Consider the following 6,000-nt stretch of genomic DNA (forward strand, 5'->3'; position numbering starts at 1 on the left):
TTTTAATACCACCCGCCCACCATGCACTCTTTATTTTACATGTCTACAAGCAAGAATAAAAGAAGAAAAAGGTGCCTTCTAATGATTTTGAGACAAAATGAATTAAAGAATCAACAATCTTTGCTATATATCTTCTCAAAAGTTTTCACGTGGCTCATAGATCATAATAGCGACTTCAAAATTGAGCAATATTTAGAATCGAGAAATATATGTATACCGATTCATTACTGCTGTTAATTTTGTAAGAATTACTGAAAAAACTCAAACTAAAATTTTTTAATTTACTAATGTTTACTTGCATTGTTGTGCCTTTACTTTCGCTGTGAAATTGCAGCAATTATAGTCCATTTCTAAAGATTAAGGGCTGATTGTATCATTGAAAAATGATCTAAAACTCTGCTTGATAGGCTTTTATTAATATTCAAATTATTTTTAAAGAAATGTTTAATAAAAATAATAACTGCAAGGTTCGTGAGCCAAATTTGTTAAATGAAAGTCAGCTAAATAAAGTAGTAAGGAATTTCAGCTTTTCTATAAAATTGAAGGTAAAAATAAAAATGTCAGGTCCGTAAATAATTATTAAATGAATAAAATAGGAATGGAATTATAATATAGACCATTATTTAGACAATCTAAAATTCAACTTATTTTCAAAACAAAGAGTTCAATCATATTCAAATAAGTAGCTAATTGGGCAGAGGGGATAAAAAATGAAAACATATATTTTTTCAATGCCCTTATTAAAAAATTAGAAGTCTGAAACCATCTGAAAATATTAACATAAACATAACTTAACATAACCTCTAAAAACTAATCTCACATACATCACGTATACTTCCGAGTGATAGGTTATGATAACTACATATAGTCCATAACAACTAACGACATCACTCCCAACAAGCAGGGAAATAACACTGCACCCTATTTCTACAGGACACAAAATGGCGTTTGAAGCTCTCCAAACGGAAGTTTATTTTCTTCCCCTATCTCTACGAACGCCTGAATTCGTAAACACCGGCAATAATATCGAAGGCCCCATTCTATACTCACTTCTTGGCATATCATTTGGTTCACGGAAGACTTTTCTCACTATTCTGTCGTGTCTCAAGGTCACTCTTCACTCTCTTCTTCTGCCTCTCGCCCTTCTCATTCTCCCCTCTCTTGCAAAAAGCGTCGATATCGCCACTTTTAAACCTCTCACAATTCACATCACAAAACACTAGTTAGATTCCTTTTAGCAAAACAAGGTTCCTCTTCCTCAATATCCACAAAATCGTCGATAAATCACTTTTTGTCACGTTGCAATATTTTTTCCGACTCGGTCTCACTTTACTGTAAGAATAAAAATTCCTTAGTTACTATTGGACGTTGTGCCTCTTTGGCACTCTGGTAGGTTACATGTGAAAACGCGAATCACCTCCGATCTCGATAAACGATGCGTTCGACTCGAGGACTTCGCGTCAACAGAAACGATTCTTGAATCTTGACCGCCAGAGGTCGAAAGGGCGAACACCGGTACCGCCCTGCGAGTGATTCGCCAGGGGCGAAAAGTCTTTCTCTTCGTCCGAAAGTGGCAAGTGGGGAGAGACTTATGGAGGGGGTAGATTGGTACCCCAGTCTCCGTGCTCCCTCTCGTCAAGGGTTAGGGAGCAACCGGCTGGAGCTTCTCTCCCCTAAATCGGTTCTCCAATCCTCCAAAGTTTTGGTCCCCGAATAATAGTACAATTTTGGTCCTTGTATTCGGATTTCCCACCAGCTATGACATCTGTATCGTATCACCTCGAGTGCTGAGTGCCGGTTGCACAGAACTGTCTCCGGCCTCGAGAGTCGACAAACATGCGAGAGTTGAGTAACAAAATGGCGATAGTAACGGAGGCACACGAGCGATGCCGAGGACGGTCGACCCTTCGGATAACGACGACGGAAGTGGAGGAGGATTGAGTGGGCGGCTACGGTGCTTCGTTTCCTTCCGAAAATCACGTACACGAGGTACACGTTGCTCACGCGCGGCGAACAAACGACGGACTGACTGACGATCGGCGCAGGAAGACGGAGGGTGACGACGACGGCGGCGGCGGTAGCACATCGGCAGCAGCTGCGTGGACCGGTGAACCAATGATGGTGTCGATGCAACGGGGCGCAGGAGTAACGGGGAGGGGGGTCGGATGAGACATGAAGCCGGAGAGCACAAGGGAGAGTGGGGGTCCTTTCTGGCGCAGGGTGTACAAGCAGCACGTAGGCTGTAGGGGTTCGTCACCCTATGTCCCTATTCTGTATGATGCTGCCTGATCCAATCCTCACCAACGCTACCCGGTATCCCAACAAATGCTACCGAATAACCCTCTCGATAACGCGATTTCATCTCGTGTGTAGGGACTAGGCCTAGGGTTTGATGCAGACCAACATTGAGCTTTCATTTCAACATATGTACACTTGCTTTGGCTCGTAAATAAAGAAACTGTGAATGAGAACGCAATATGATGGTTAGATAAAAAAACAAACGATGACTAAAGGTCGTTATGTTTTACGGTATTTGACGTATAAACACCTTATACGTATAGTAACGTTACTTTTTTTTATAAAATAGGCAACTATCCATATATTATGACTGAAGTTTTCACCCTACCATCATGTCGTTACTCTGAATGCATTCCCAAAAATATCTAAAGTGTACCAGGAGAAATATTGTAACAAAAAATAAGTATCATTTTTCTTAAAAATTGACCATAAAATTGCACAACTTCAGTGAATTCGGAAAACATTTTTTCGAAATTCTGGACTTAAAAAAGAGCTTTAGTTTGAGCCGCTCCCCAAGACAATTGTACTTAAAGAAAAGCTTCCAGCATTGACGGTTGGAAAACTACATTTCCTCATTTTTCTTATTTTTAACCACTGATAAATATGTAGAACGTAGTCTATTTTATTATTTTTCATATTTCTATATATAAGATGAGAGCTATGATTTAAATCATCTCTGTGCAAGATCGTACTAAAAGAAAAACTTCCAATAAGGGGGTTTGAAAATCCAAATTACATACTAAACATGAATTAATTCACCGTGAATTGCAGTGATTATAAAGTAAGGTTTATAGGGCTTATACGACGCAACTCGGAATACATTTTCGGCTGTTAACTCTTGATCAAGTTTTTTTATCTTATCTTACAAAGTTTCAAATAGATCTTGATGTTTCCTTGAAATTCACGATACACATGTATGCTACCAAGAAGTGGGATATGAAGATATTCATTCCGTCTGGTTGGTTGGTTAGTCCAACTCCAGGGTCTCAATAGTGTTTAGGCGACGCAGGGAACATTTTGGCTGTTCTCCACTCTCCAAGAAGACTGAAGTAGCGCGTGGGTTTATTATTCTGGTGCCAGCTGTGCTCAGTTTACCAGGGTAGGTAGATCGAAGGAAGAAGGCGGAGGCGAAAAAGAGAGAAAGGGACAAAGAGAGAATGGGAGACTCAGGGAGGACACACAGCAGATCAGTGAAATAAAGATTGCAAGAGGAAAGACGGAAGAAACGAGTGATAGATAGAGTGCCGACGAAAGCAAAAGAGAGGGGCTAGCGCGGAAAATAGAGGAAGAGAGTGCGGCGTTGCTGGAGAATTGAGAGGGGCGGTAAGACCACCGGAAATTGGACGGTCCTCATTCGAAGGCCACGTGAATGTAAGCAAGCTTGGTGACCGCTGACTCTACTTCTGTAAGGCTTCATAGCTTCATATTGTTTTGAGTGTCAAAATGAAAACTGCTCATCAGCTAACCAAAAAACTAAATGTTTTCTCTCTATTAATCTGTGAAAAGTGGGTCACTCAAATTGGCACGAAGGAAAAAATACGTATCTAATGGGGTTCGATGAACTTTCACACTGCAAAGCCCCACCTAAATCGGTGTTACACTATCTTACGACCTCTCATTGTCAGTTGCATTCACTTATTAGAGTCTCCTAACAGAACCTGAAATTCAGTGTAATTTACATTGAATCATGTGGATTTTGAATTTTTAACTTTCATCTCATGAATTCGAGAATTTAAAGAATTCCCAATAATACAAAGAATTTCAGGGTTTTTTTAGGAGTTATTTTTCATGGGTCACTCTGAAAGCTTCTGGAATATTATATATTTCTAGAATTTATTCAACAGAATTGAAGGGAATATAAAGGACTTAACAGGATTTGGAAAAATTATTCAATAAAATGCCGGAGCCGTATTTCGTTTATTGTTAGAAATGATCAACAGGGTACTTCAGTTTAAAAAAATTAAAAACTGTATTTGAAAAATATTTTACTTCATTATTTATTTCCCCGTACGGTCATTTCTCATGCATTTCATTTGATTTGTTTACAGAGCTATAGTCCTTAAAATAATAAATGTTTGGGTGTACCACATTAGGTCAAATTTAGATTTAAAAAACACATAATATTGTTTTGAGCATATACAATCTAAAAAGTTAGAAGTTTCAAAAAATAACTATATTGTATGGGTTAGATATTTCCTAGTTCATTTAATTACATTTCTAGTAGAGATAACTGCGATTGAGGGGTGAGTTTGACTATTAACAACTAGTAAAGTTGATCTTATAAAAGTAACTAGGTCTTATTATGAAACGATTAATTAGTTAGCAAAATAGTTATCATACAAAGATGTGATAAATGATGATCTAATGTGTCATCCGATACCACTATGACTTCTTTGTTCTTAGCATCGTCACTGACTGTGCTTGGAAATTTTTGTTTATCCCGTTAAAATAAAAATAAATATCACTATTATATTAAACTGCTGAACAATGTTACCTTATTCGAATTAGTTTACTTTACTTAGATTTACTATTTTGACAGTAGTTTCGTTAAATCTACCTTTTATAATCAATATAATTTGGAAACATATTCTTGTTTAAATTACTTATTTTTATTTGGTAAAGTTACAATGTTTTACATAGTTAAGTAGACCGTAAAAACAAGTTGAAATTACCAGTTTTTTTAGTAAGTTTAATCACAATTTCTCTGGTTAGTTTAACTATTTTAGCCTACTAATCATTCTTACGAACAAAATTCCTAGTAATAACTAAGCAAGTACCAATTTTTTCCCCTCAGTGTACGCGTATTGCAATGAGTGGTATATAATAACCGATTAATCAGCGAATTTTCGTTGATTCATATTTAGAGAGCACCTTATTAGATGACGACCTTAGTAATTTCGAACCTATTTCAATTTAGGGCGTAGGACGTCTGTTATCTCTATTCTCCTATAGAGTGCTTTCCTTATCGTTCCAAAATGGCGGCGTTGGTGAACCAAGCGCATACTGCTCTGAGACAGTAAGCGAGGTCACGATGCCTTTCGTTAGTTTTTCTTGAGCGTTGCGTAGCCAACGGCCAACCATGTTCTAATTTTGGCTTTCAGAAGAGAACAAATAGCAAAAATTGGTGTTAAAGAATAGAGCCAATTGGGTAGATAAAGCGAGCTGGATTTTGGTCTAAATTGGCTCAAGGGTAGGGAATTCTTTTGAATGATCGGTTTTGGAATCTTATTTAACAGAGTTGGCAACGTTGCGTTGAAGAGCTTTATTCATCATTCGCATGGGTCTTTCAAAGTGTCATTCGATGATGCGGGTGCGCTGAAGGAAGAAAGAACATCGCCCGAGCCTACTGGAGACTCTGAAGAAAATATTAAATTAAGCAGATTGGTTTTAATTTTAAATATATATATTATAAATAATAGTATTATTTTATAGTACTATTTATAATTCATACAAATGTATAATTGGTACATTAATGGTATATTTTTAAAAGTCAAGAAAGAGCAGCAAAAGGCTCGAAACAAATTTTGACGATCTTGTTAATTTATCATCAAATTGTCCTATAACGATTCTAATTGTCTTAGAACCATGAATATCATTCCCCTACCAGTATTTAAACCATTGAATAGGGAAATCGAAAATGACATTCGCTTTGGTATGGTGAGTCATCATATTAACCACTTGCAATACTGAATTAAGATGTGG

At 37.3% G+C, this 6,000-nt stretch overlaps 1 protein-coding gene across 5 annotated transcripts in view; it reads right to left on the minus strand.

Annotated features, from left to right (window-relative positions):
• LOC117169531 (WD repeat-containing protein 87-like) overlaps positions 1-6,000 on the minus strand; it is a 129,260-nt gene that overhangs the window by 35,789 nt on the left and 87,471 nt on the right. The window contains exon 1 of one of the 5 annotated variants that reach the window (XM_033359138.1): positions 1,051-2,457. The exons of the other annotated variants lie outside the window; for them this stretch is intronic. The gene's annotated coding sequence lies outside the window, so the exon portion shown is untranslated. Of the gene's footprint in view, positions 1-1,050; positions 2,458-6,000 lie in introns of those variants that run through there. 5 annotated transcript variants of the gene reach the window in all.

The sequence above is a fragment of the Belonocnema kinseyi genome, chromosome 1 (assembly GCF_010883055.1).
Source record: "Belonocnema kinseyi isolate 2016_QV_RU_SX_M_011 chromosome 1, B_treatae_v1, whole genome shotgun sequence".
Taxonomy (NCBI): domain Eukaryota; kingdom Metazoa; phylum Arthropoda; class Insecta; order Hymenoptera; family Cynipidae; genus Belonocnema; species Belonocnema kinseyi.